At 48.3% G+C, this 12746-nt stretch overlaps 1 long non-coding RNA gene and 1 other non-coding gene across 2 annotated transcripts; both read right to left on the bottom strand.

The window, feature by feature from the left end:
- Positions 1–6594: 6594 nt before the first annotated feature.
- LOC131384471 (uncharacterized) lies at positions 6595–11914 on the bottom strand. Its single transcript, XR_009215358.1, has 3 exons — positions 11567–11914; positions 9917–10012; positions 6595–7046 (listed from the first exon to the last, which is right to left on the bottom strand). It is a non-coding gene; the product is annotated as an uncharacterized LOC131384471 (long non-coding RNA).
- A 132-nt stretch (positions 11915–12046) lies between these two features.
- On the bottom strand, positions 12047–12118 carry TRNAQ-UUG (transfer RNA glutamine (anticodon UUG)). The gene has a single exon. It is a non-coding gene; the product is annotated as a tRNA-Gln (tRNA).
- Between the last annotated feature and the right edge of the window lie 628 nt (positions 12119–12746).

Below are 12746 nucleotides of genomic sequence, written 5' to 3' on the forward strand. Positions count from 1 at the left end.
AAGGATGGTATCCAAGTTTCTGGCTTGTAGGGTTTACTAGATAGAAATGAAAGCAAGTCTCTGAAAGCAAACCTAATCTAATAGTCATCCTACATACTACAGCTGCAGCCTCCCTTCCCCAGCTGATCACAGTCCAAATGCCAAGGGTGAGGTCACAGGGCCTCTGTGGTCAAAACCCAGGATCTCCAATTCCCAATTCCATCCTGACTCCATCTCACCATTCTGCAAGCTGGTGTCAATTCAACCACCCTCCATATACTCTGCTCAAGAGAAGGAAAAGATGAGGAATGAGAAAGAAAAAACATTAAAGACAGTAATTCTTCCTTCAAAACATGAGGAAAGGTAAATATTCCATAGGGCTCCAGCAGTAAGGAAGGAAAAAAAGATGGGAGCGCCAGTCATGCGGCCATCAGCCATGTGGCTACAGCTTCCTTCTTCCACCTGCCCAGTCCTTATTCTCCTGTCTTCATGCAGGCTGTCACTGGTTGGGGTTCTGGATCCAGAGCGGCAACTCTAACCTCTGTTCCTGAGGCTCTTCAACCCTTGGTGGGACTCTGATTAGAGTAGCAGTTTCTTCAGCCCACCGTTTCGCAGGGCACTGTGGCCCAGGTGTTCTCTGGTTCCTCCTGTACCTTTCCTGGCCACCCCAGGGTGTGGTAACAATCACAGGACTCCTTGAGTCTCAGGGTCAGTCATCAGCCTGATACTCTGACCCCCTTTTCTGTCTCTTCCTAATGCCATAGGGAGCCTCAAATGGCAGGTCAGAAATCTCAGCTTCTAAAGGGATTATGACATTGTGCCTTGTGGCTTCCTTCCCTCCCTTCTTTCTTTCCTTCCTTCCTTCCTTCGTTTCTTCTTTTTTTCTGAGACAGAGTTTTGCTCTTGTTGCCCAGGCTGGTGTACAATGGCCTGATCTTGGCTCACTGCAACCTCCACCTCCCGGGTTCAAGTGATTCTCCTGCCTCAGTCTTCCCAAGTAGCTGGGATAACAGGCGTGCACCACCACGCCCGACTAATTTTGTATTTTTAGTAGAGATGGAGTTTCTCCATGTTGGTCAGGCTAGTCTTGAACTCCCGACTTCAGGTGATCCAACTGCCTTGGCCTCCCAAAGTGCTGGGATTACAGGTGTGAGCCACTGCGCCCAGCGGGCAGCATTCCTTTCTTGCATGCCTAGACCTTCACACTGTTGATTAGGAGGACAAGAATGATCATTCTGAGAGTGGGTCATTGACGCCATCTGAGCCATCCTTTCCCTCCTCTAGCCTACAGATCCTTGAGTTTTTTAGCCATGAAGGGAAAACACTGTAAATTGTTTCTGGTTCCATTTATAGCACAGCCAGGAACCTTTCTGACATCACTTAGTCTTTGCAAAGTGGTGTCCACCTACATGGCACCACCCTGGGTCTTTACTAGAACAGGCTATCACTCTGTAAAGCCACTTGCTTCTAGATAACAGATACATGGTGAGATCAGCAAATCCTGTTGACAGTAGCCCCAAACTTATTTCTTTTTGTTTCTTTGGTAGTTTTATTTTGAAGAATTTTAGATTTACAGAGGCGTTGCAAAGTTAGTTCAGAGAGTTGCCATATACCCTTAACCCAGCTTCCCCTAATGTTAACATCTTCATAACCATGGTACTTTTAAAATTAAAAAATTAACATTTGTTTAACACTGTTAACTGAACTCCAGACTTTATTTGGATTTTCCTAGCTTTTTCACTAATGCCATTTTTCTGTTCCAGGACCCACATTGCATTTAATGCCTTACTTCTTTTGCTAGGAAGAGCTTCTTGGTTGGAGCTAGCCTGGTCTAGGACACCATAGCTGCCTAGAAGACATCGCATGAGTCCATAGATGGTGGTGTTGGCAGGGAATACAAACTCAATTCCCGAATAAGTGCCTATTCCAGTGAGGACAATTCTGTGCCCCTTCCATTGACCTGCCACCAGAGAACTGGATGGTTGCCTTGAGGTCTGGTACTGTATGAGGGGCTCAGGGTTTCACCGTTGCCAGCTCATTGGGCAGTAGCGGAGCTACGCTGGCCTTGATGAAGAGAAGTTCATGCTGTTCCACCCAGGCATAGCCTCTATTCCTGCTTCTCTGTTTGCTTTGTTTCATGAGCTCTAGACAGCCCCTTGGTCATCCTGTCTATGGCTTGTGAAAAGCCTCTTTTGCAGGGAGCCTTCTGGTAAACCTGTTTGTAACACGCATTTTCAGTTTCCAGGCTCACCCAAAGAGGTCCAGCCACAAAGCTCTCCCCAGATCTCCTTGTTTTCAATTCACGTGTGCTTCAAGATCTTTTTCACCTGACTCAAACCTTAACTGCTTCCCAATTCCTTTCTCTGCTGACTTTCAGGGCCACCCTCAGAAAGTCAGCTTCCAGAGAAAGGAGAATCACTCTGATCCAGCCGACGTGATTAGGAACTGAATTGGGGAGGAAGGGTAAGAATGGAGAGGAGATGAACTGGAGAGGTAGTGAAGAAGTAGAATTTTCAGGGCCTAGAGATTGATAGAATGTTGGAAGGATGGAGAAGAAATTATGAAGGATGACTTCCAGTTTCCTCTCTGGATGACTAGGTGAATGGTGGTGTCACCAGTTGGAAAGCCTTCCCCACCAGGTGATCTCACATGACTCCATAGGCTTCTCCTCCTCCCTTTGCACACCTGTTGAGAATCACTGAGAGGTAGTAGCTGATATAACAAAAGTGGACAAGATTGACCAAGAGGACTGTGTGGATTGAGAGAAGAAGGGCCAAGAATAGAGTTTGGAGGAACTCCAGAAACTCAGGCTTGGATGGGGGAAGAGGATTGTGAAGAAGACCAAGCACAGAGGGTCAGACGTGTGAGGCTGCCGGCAGAAACCACGTAATTGAGATTCTAATGGTCCTGAGCAGTAAAAGGATGCCACGCCAGGAAAAGGGAGTAAGCGGAAGGGAATGCTCTTGAGCGCCTTGATTTCCTGGTCAAGTAACATGGAACTGAGTCATTCTCAGGTTTCCAATTCTGTATCACCCTCCTTCCACACTGCACCAGAGACTCCCAGGAAGGGATTCCTCAGCCTTAGAAGGCGGGGAGGGGGAACAGCTGACTGGCTAATGTGGCCTCAGCTCCTGGAGCTGGTAGCAGCTAGAAATCCTTCCTAGTAGGTTAGACAGCCCAGCCCCGCCCACCCTTGGGCCTTCCGGATCTTACCCATGAAGCCAGCAAGGAGTGAGGTGGGGACAGGGATTACCCCACCATGACCTCAGCACCTCTGGAAAAGTAAATCACAGCCTCTTGCCTCCCAACCCCACCCAATTCCCTACTTGACCTTAAGGCCTGGGGACAGAACCAGCTTTACGGGCCTTCGACCTCTGCTGTCACACAGGGTCCCCTGCTTAGAAGGGTGCATGCTAGGTTTAACACTCTGCTGTCCTCATCTTGAAATTCTTAATAATTTTTGAACAAGACCTACACATTTTCACTTTACACTGCACTCCACGCATTCCATGGCTGATCCTGTGTAGGGAGACAGAGGCCCTGGTCTGATGGAGGAGGCAGGATATTCATGCAGGGGCAGAGTTGCAGGCAGGGTTTGAATTAAGCACCAAAAAGATCTTGCTCCCTGCCCTCCTCTCCCTCCTCCCTCATTTCCGACAGAAGCTGGGGTAGGAGAAGGGCAGGGAGGTGACTTTGGAGTAGTTACTCAACGTCCCCTTGGCCCCTCTGATTTTCTTATTCTCTACCAGACCATGGAAATGGGAGAGGTGGGGGACTCATCACCTGTAGCATCAGAGCTGAGGAAGCAAGGACCAGGGAAGCCGGCAGAGGAGAGAGAAGGAAGAAGAGCTGTGCACGCACGGCCTTGCTGCTCCCCTGCTCCTCCCCGGTAGCCCATCTAATCACGCTAATTCCTAAGCAAGCTAATTCCTGATGGAGCCAACCTCTAAAGCTCTCACATGTTCATCTGTTTATCGCTTTACTCCCTCTGCCTAGTCCTCACTTAAAGCTTGGTCACCTTTTACCCTGATGATTCCACAGTCTCCTGCAGAACTCCCCACCTTCCTAGCCCGGCTGCAGCCCACTCTGCCCTTGGCTGCTAGTGGGTTCTCTGTAGCTCCCTCGCTTAATACCCTTCTTCACTCGCCACCTCCCGTGAGACCAAATCTAGACTCCTGGGCACCAAAGCCACCAAGGCCCTTCCGCATGAGGGGCCCTTATTACCTCTGGGGCCTCAGCTCTGCCTCCTACTCACCCCCAACCCCTACCCTGGCCCCCTAGGCTCCATGCATCAATATAGAGCTTCTTTTATTCCTTGACCAGTTCATGCAGGGCTTGAAACACCCCCAGCCTGCTGCCACTTCTTCATCTAGCTAATCCGGATAGTAAGTCACAACTAGGTTTAAACATCACGTCAACCTTTCTCTGGCTTCTTGAGTCCCTAGAGACTTTGTGACTGAATGAAGAAGTAATGAAAAATTAGGGGCTTCAAAATTCAAGAGGTGTAAAAGGGTATACAGTGAACAGTCTCTTTCTCCTTTTCTCTCCCTGGTTTCATTCCTGGAGAAATCAATGTTCCAGTTTCTCATGCAGCCTTGCAGAGATATTTTATGCACACACAAGCCATATAAATGTTCTCCCCTTTTTACACAAACGGTAGCACTCTCATGCTATTCCGAGCTTTCGTCTGGATTTCTTTTTTTACCTTACCTACACCTGTATTTTACTTACCTTTCATCCACATGTACCCCCGAGCCTTGCTTTTCATTTTACAATGTACTTTAGTCTTTGATTTATTGGTCAAGATTTCAAGCTCCTTGAGGGCAGGGAGCAAGTGTTTTTTTTTTTTTTTTTTTTTTTTTTGAGACAGTCTCACTCTGTCGCCCAGGCTGGAGTGCAATGGCAAGATCTTGGCTCACTGCAACCTCCACCTCCCAGGTTCAAGCGATTCTCCTGCCTCAGCCTCCCGAGTAGCTGGGATTACTGGCATGCACCACCACACCCGGCTAATTTTTGTATTTTTAATAGTGATGGGGTTTCACCATGTTGGCCAGGCTAGTCTCGAACCCCTGACCTCAAGTGGCCCGCCAACCTCGGCCTCCCAAAGAGCTGGGCTAACAGGCTTGAGCCACCGTGCCCGGCTAAGTCTTTTTTAAATTTTGTATTTCTAGCACCAAGAACATGGTAGGTGTTAAAAGACTGTGTGTGGGCCGGGCACAGTGGCTCATGCCTGTAATCCCACCACTTTCAGAGGCCAAGGCTGGCAGATCGCTTGAGCCCAGGAGCTCAAGACCAGCCTGGGCAACATAGCGAAATCCCATCTCTACAAAAAAATACAAAACTTAGCCAGATGTGGTGGCACATGCCTGTGGTCCTGGCTACTTGGGAGGCTGAGGTGGGAGGGTCACTTGAACCCACGAGGTCAAGGCTGCAGTGAGCCATGATTGCATCACTGCACTCCAGCTTGGGCACTGGAGTGAGATCCTGTCTCACAAAAAAAAAAAAAAAAAAAAAAAGACTGTATGTATTTTATAACTTATAGGCTTACACAGGGCACAGTGGTCTGCCCCTGTAGTCCTAGCTGCTCAGGAGGCTGAGGCAGGAGGATCACCTGAACCCAGAAATTTGGGGCTACAGTGTGCTATGCTCCGGGCCCCTTCACCAGAATAAAACTGTTGGAAGAGGCTTTCAGACTGCTGTGAGGAGAAAGAGAGGTTCTTCCTACGCTACTGGGCATAGAAAGAGACGGAAATGTAGAGGAGGTCTCAGAGAAGCTGGAGCTAGGAGAAGAAGGCCAGCTGGGATGGTAGTGAGTGTCTAAGTGTTTTACCAATTATGGGTTCTAGAATCAAGTTAGTAGATTGCGACCAGTTTAAAAAAAATAAAATACATAGAAAATATCAGAGGCTGGGTGTGGTGGCTCACGCCTGTAATCCCAGCACTTTGGGAGGCTGAGACCGGCGGATCACCTGAGGTCGGGAGTTCAAGACCAGACTGGCCAACATGGTGAAACCCTGCCTCTACTAAAAATACAAAAATTAGCCAGGTGTGGTGACCCACACCTGTAGTCCCAGCTCTTGGAGAGGCTGAGGTGGGAGGATCATTTGATCACGACACTGCACTCCAGCCTGGGCAACAGAGTGAGACCTTGTCTTCAAAAGAAAAAAAAAAAAGGAAAGAAAAGAAAAAATATCAGAGTGTACTTTTACGTGTGTAAGGGTAAATATTATTTCTTTTTATTTATTTGAGACAGGGTCTTGCTGTGTCACCCAGGTTGGAGTGCAGTGGCCTGATCACAGCTTACTGCAGCTTTAACCTATGGGGCCCAAGTGATCCTCTTCCTTCAGCCTCCTGAGTCACCGTGACTAGAGAAGCACGTGCCACCAAGCTTGGCTAATGTTTAAATTTTTTGTAAAGATGAGGTCTCACTACATTGCACAGGCTGGTCTCAAATTCCTGGGCTCAAGTGATCCTCCCACCTCGGCTCCCCCAAAGTGCTGAGATTATAGATATGAGCCATCAAGCCAAGCCAAATATTATTTTTGTTTAATTTACTATTATTTTGGTTTGTTTTAAAAAGGTTAGTCAAGTGAAGCAGTGGGAGTGGAGTACATATTATTTCTTAAACCTTTATTTCAGTTTTGTGCATGTGTGTATGTGTACACTGGTTTCTGATGAAAAACAGATATCTTACTGAGGGTCTTCGTACAAACAAACAAAAAATGGTGAAAGCCATAGGAGAAATAATGAAAAAGCTCATGGTGAGTAAAGTCCGAAACTGGGAATAAGGATTCACAGACGAACCAAACCTCAGAGAGGAAGGCAGGGTACATTTTGTGGAGCCCAATCTCCATCTGAGCGCAGAAATCTTCCTACACTCACAACTGACCAAGAGCTTTGAGCCTCCCTGGAAGACTTCAGGCACCAGCAGCTCAGTATTTCTCAAGCCTGTTGAAACCAACTTTGCAAAGATTCTGACAGTGAGAGAAAACTGACATGGCCGACTCCATCTTGCTTCTAGCCTCGCAGACTGGCTGTCTTCAGCTCATTCCCGCACGTAGGCCAAGCTAAACATGGGAGAAATTTGGTTTATAGTTTAACTTGAAAGCAAGGATGGTAATAGTCCCTCCCTAAAACTAACCTCCTCCTTGCTCAGGGACCCAAAATGTAGGCGTAGTTTCTATAATCCTTTACTGTTCAGAGGTCATGTGGCCAGAGGTCACAAGATTTGTGATTTGTGCCCCCTGTAGGTAACATCACTACTGTAAAACCTAGGCTTGGTCTTTTGAGATGCATTCTGGCAACTGACAGACCCCACCTAGATCAGTGATTCATGACTCAACCGGACCTGTGGCCCCACCCAGAGGCAGATTCAGCACAGAAGGGCCGTTTTCCACACCCCTATGATTTAATCCCTAATCAGTCAGCAGTGCCCATTCCCTAGCCCCCTGCTCATCAAATTGTTCATAAAAACCCCAACTTCTGAGCCTTCAGGGAGACTGATTTGAGTAATAACTCCATCTCCAGGCTGGGCACGGTGGCTCATATCTGTAATCCCAGCACATTGGGAGGCCGAGGCAGGCACATCACCTGAGGTCAGGAGTTCAAGACCAGCCTGGCCAACATGGCAAAACCCCATCTCTACTAAAAATACAAAAATTAGCTGGGTGTGGTGGTGCATGCCTGTAGTCCCAGCTACTTGGGAGGCTGAGGCAGGAGAATCCCTTGAACCCAGGAGGCAGAGATTGCAGTGAGCCAAGATCACACCACTGCACTCCAGCCTGGATGACAGAACAAGACTCTGTCTAAAAAAATAAAATAAAATAACTCCATCTCCCACATGGCAGACCTCGTGTCAATTGAACTCTTTCTTTAATGCAATGCTGAGGTCTTGGTGAACTGATTTGGTTTGTGCAGCGGGCAGGAAGAACCCCCTGGGTGATTACACTGTTCTGCCAATGGACAGCTCAAGTTGTTAGAAGGTTTATCTTCTTTGCCCCTCTAACTTCCACCCATGACTTCTAATTCTCTGCCTCTGTTGTAATCCAGACTAGGAACAAATAGGCAAATAAACTGAGAAAGCTATCTTGTGACCTCTAAGTTTCATTTTCCTCCTGGTGTAAGTATTTGTGTTTCTCAAGTATCTGAGCTTCCATAGACTTCACTATTCTAGTTGTTTCTCTAGCAGTTACCATTCTTGACTATATTATGGATCAGAAATAGATATAAAGACTTTTAATTTCTATTTTACTAATTCTCACAACACTGCTATGCAAAAGGTACTATTATTATCCTTTTGCATATGAGGCTCAGAACACTTAAATTGCTTACCCAAATTACCCAGCCAGTTAGTGGCAGGATGAAATTTACCAATGTCTTTGTGTGATACCTAGAATTGATCTCAATCCTCCAGATGTGGTTTGACTGGCCCAAAGTAGAAAATCTTTATCCTGACTTCCCCTTGGTGGACAAAGTTTTCTTTTATTTAAAATAGAGATGGGGTCTCACTATGTTGCCCAAGCTGGTCTCAAACTCCTGGCCTCAAGTGATCCTCCTGCCTCGGCCTCCCAAAGTGCTAGAATTGCAGGCATGTGCCACCTTGCCCAGCCTAACATTCTTATGTATGTCTCTAGGTGCACATATGCACATATTTCTGTGAATATATGGGCAAGAGTGAAATTGCTATATCATAGGGTCTAGCATTTCCAACTTTAGTTAATGTCAAACTGTTTTCCACCAATTTACACTCCTACGAAGGTTCACATTATTTCATATTCTTAACATCAGCATTGGCATTCTGGTGAGTGTGTAGTAGTATCTGACTGAGCTTTTAATTTGCATCTGCATGATGACTAATGATCTCTTGCACCTTTTCATATGTATATCAGTTATTTTCAGTTTCCTTTTTCAGTGAAGTGCCCGTTCAACCCTTTTGTTATTTTTCTATTAGATTGTCTTATTGATTTTTAGGATTTTTCTTTTTTTTTTTTTAAACCCAAACTGACTACATATTTTCCCTACTTTATTTTATTTTTGACACAGGATCTTGCTCTGTCACCAAGGCTGGAGTGCAGTGGTGCAATCATGGCTCACTGAAGCTTTGACCCCAAGGGCTCAAGCCAAATAGCTGGGACCACAGGTCTGCACCATCACACTCAGCCAATTTGTGTATTTTTAGTAGAGATGGGTTTTTGCCATATTGCTCGGGCTGGTCTCCAACTCCTGGGCTCAAGTAATGCCTGCCTCAGCCTTCCAAAGTGTTGGGATTACAGGTGTGAGCCACCACTCCTGGCTGGATTTTTCTATTGTAATCTATATTTAAGTTATTTGTCAGTTATGCATTACAAATATCTTTTCCTGGCTGGGCAAGGTGGCTCACACCTGTAATCCCAGCACTTTGGGAGGCGGAGGTGGACAGATCGCTTGAGCTCAGGAGTTTGAGACCAGTCTGGGCAACATGGTGAAACCCTGTCTCTACTAAAGATACAAAAATTAGGCCGGGCGCAGTGGCTCATACCTGTAATCCCAACACTTTGGGAGGCCGAGGCAGGTGGATCACCTGAGGTCAGGAGTTCGAGACCAGCCTGGCCAACAAGCCAAAGTCCCATCTCTACTAAAAGTACAAAAATTAGCTGGAGGCCTCTAATCCCAGCTACTCAGGAGGCTGAGGCAGGAGAATTGCTTGAACCTGGGAGGTTGAGGCTGCAGTGAGCTGAGATTACACCACTGCACTTAAGCCTGGGGGATAAAGTGAGATTCTATCTCAAAACACAAAACAAACAAAAAAACCCAAATATCTTTTCCTATTCTGTGGCTGACCTTGTCATTTTATTATTGGGGTCTTTTGACAAGGAGAACATACAGTATCACATTAATATGGTGAAGTGTATCAACATTTTAGAACCTTTTTTGTCTTTTTTGGGAAGACTTTCCTTACCTTGAGGTCGTGAAGATAGTCTCCTATGTTGTCTTCCAGAAACGTTATTGTTTTTTCTTCACATTGTAGTCTACAATTCACATGGAATTTATTTCTCTGTTTAATATAAGTTAGGGAGGAATTCAATTTCATATTTTTCCATATGGACACTCAATTGTCCCAGAACAATTTATCGAAAAGTAGGCCCTAGCTGGGCATGGTGGCACGTGCCTGCCATCCCAGCTACTTAGGAGGCTGAGGGGGGAGGATCATTTGAGTCCAGGAGTTCGAGATTGCAGTAAGTTGTGATTGTGCCACTGCACTCCAGCCTGGACAACAGAGCAACACCCTGTCAAAAAGAAGAAAAAAAGAGAAGGAGGAGGAGGAGAGGGGGAATGGGGAGTAGGAGGGGGAGGAGGAAGAGGAGGAGAAAAAAGAAAGAATGAAAGGAAAAGAAAGTTCTTTTACCCACTCCTCTGTTGTGCCACCTTTGTCATAAATCAATTGTCCAGATACTTGTGGGGCTGAATCTGGGTTCCCTGCTCTGTTGCATTGGCATGTTTTCCCATCCTTGCACCAGTACCGAACTACCTCAATTTCTATAGCTTGCAGTTGATAATAAGCTTTACGCTCTGGTGGAGCAAATCCTCCCACGTCTCATGGCTAGGTATTTTTGAGGCTGGGATTGCTCATACACACAGATCCATTCTACCATTTAGGGAGAGTGTGGGGTGGGGTGGGGAGAATGGGTGCTCAGGGGAGAGGTGGGAGAGCAGCGCGAGGATCCTCTCTGTTTCCATGGTATCCTCCCAACGGGCGGGAACATATAACCACAGTGCCAATCACCCTGTGGGGAGATCATAAATGCGTCAGCGGACTCCCTTGTCACTTATCCTAGAGGGACAGGCACCTCTCAAAACCGAGATGCTGATCCAAAGAAGCTGCTTCACGCACGTCTCTCCCATACAATCCTAAAGGTACGCCCTTTCCTGCAAAGCACGTGCGCCTGCTCGGCACCCTAAACACAGATCCTGGACAGATTTGCCCGGAGAGACGCGCTCAGTCCACCTGAGGACTCCCTTAAGATGCCCTGGCGGGCTGAAGAACCGGTCCCTTAGCCAAGGGACTGTTTTACTTTTTCTTCTTTCTTTCTCTTCTCTTCCCCTCCCCTCCCCTCACCCTCTCTCTCTCTCTTTCTCCCCTCTTCTCTCTCTGTCTGTCTCTCTCTTTCTCCTTTCCTCTTTCACCAGCTACAGCATCTGAGGGACTGTTTTCTTTCTTTTTTTAAATCTCTTCTCTCTTTCACTAACAAATGAAGTCTGTCTCCCAGGCACGATTTCGGCTCACTGCAACTTCCACTTCCCGGCTTCAAGCCATTCTCCTGCCTCAGCCTCCCCAGTAGCTGAGATTACAGGGGCGCGTCACCACGCCCGGCTAATTCTTGTATTTTTAGTTGAGACGAGGGTTCACCATGTTGGCCAGGCTGGTTTCGAACTCCTGACCTCAGGTGATCCGCCCACCTCGGCCTCCCAAAGTGCTAGGATTACAGGCGTGAGCCACCGCATACAGCCTAAGGGCCTGTTTTCTGACTGACAGACACAGACGACCTCACTGAGCACCGGACAACCAAGACAAACACACTAGTGTGCGTGCCAGACCCCAAAAACACACCCCTCTGGGGACCGCAGCCTCCTCGTTATTGTTCGTGACCAACTGGAGTCCCCGTTTCCCCGCCCCTTGGTTCGGTCGAGCCACTTCGTTGGCGGCTCAGGCAGCAGTAACGGATCGCGCTTGCTCAGTAGCCAATAAGAAGCATAACGGCACCCTCGGCAACCTGGGACCTCCTAGACCGGCCGACCTAGCTATGCCCCGCCCGAAGCAGCATCCTCCGGATCCTTTGGGTTCTTTCGGAAGTTGCCCTCCAGGGTGAAGTCGCGTTCGCTCTCCCATCAACACATTTATTTTTCTGCCCGACTCTCGCGCGTGCGCACTGACACCCCCAGGATGGCCCTGAAATGAAAGCATCTTGAGAGAGGGAGAGGGACCCCAAGCCGCTGTAGGGCAGGCCAGTGGGGCTACCCACACAGCCCGAGGTGGCTGCTGCCGGAAGCGGTCCCCAAAACAGGAATCGTAGGACCAAAAGGTCTCGTGAGGTCCCACCGAGATTTGAACTCGGATCGCTGGATTCAAAGTCCAGAGTGCTAACCATTACACCATGGGACCCGCTGGCTGCTTAAGGCGTCCGCGAGTCTCCTCAAGCTAGGAGGGCTCTGGGCGGTCTTCCCAGAACAGCGGCGGTGTCCGTGTTTGCCGGACTGAGCCCTGGGCCGGGGCCCCACGGGCGGCGCAGCGAGGGCTTCTGCGTCCTTTGCGTTCCAGGCGTTTCTGGTCCCGGGGATATCATGTCTTCCTGCGCTCTTCCGGGGGCTGGGAGGTCAGAAAGGCAGCAGGCCGGCGGGGTTGACGATGTGGGGCCGGACCGGGTCCGGGGAAAGCCTGCTCCAACCCCAGCTCCAGGGCAGGAGGCGCGGCGCACGGAGCCTCGGTTGTTTATTTATTTATTTACGTGGGGAGTGCCTTAGGAAAGGTATTTTGGCCAAGCGGGAAGGGAAGCGGACCGGCATGTGGCGGATCAATGGTTCAAACCCCAGGCGCCCCCAGGGACGCGCGAACGGAGACTTTGAAATTGCGCCCCCAGCCTGACTGCGTCGATGCGAGTCCTACTGTTTCACGTGGCTGGAGCTCACCAGAAAACCGTTCCAAACTTTCGCCTCCACTTGCGTGTGTGCCTAATTAAGAACCACCAGGCGGGACTGCTGAGATAACACCCAAATACCCTTCCTTGCTGGGC

Source organism: Hylobates moloch, unplaced genomic scaffold (assembly GCF_009828535.3).
Source record: "Hylobates moloch isolate HMO894 unplaced genomic scaffold, HMol_V3 SCAFFOLD_10, whole genome shotgun sequence".
Classification (NCBI taxonomy): Eukaryota; Metazoa; Chordata; class Mammalia; order Primates; family Hylobatidae; genus Hylobates; species Hylobates moloch.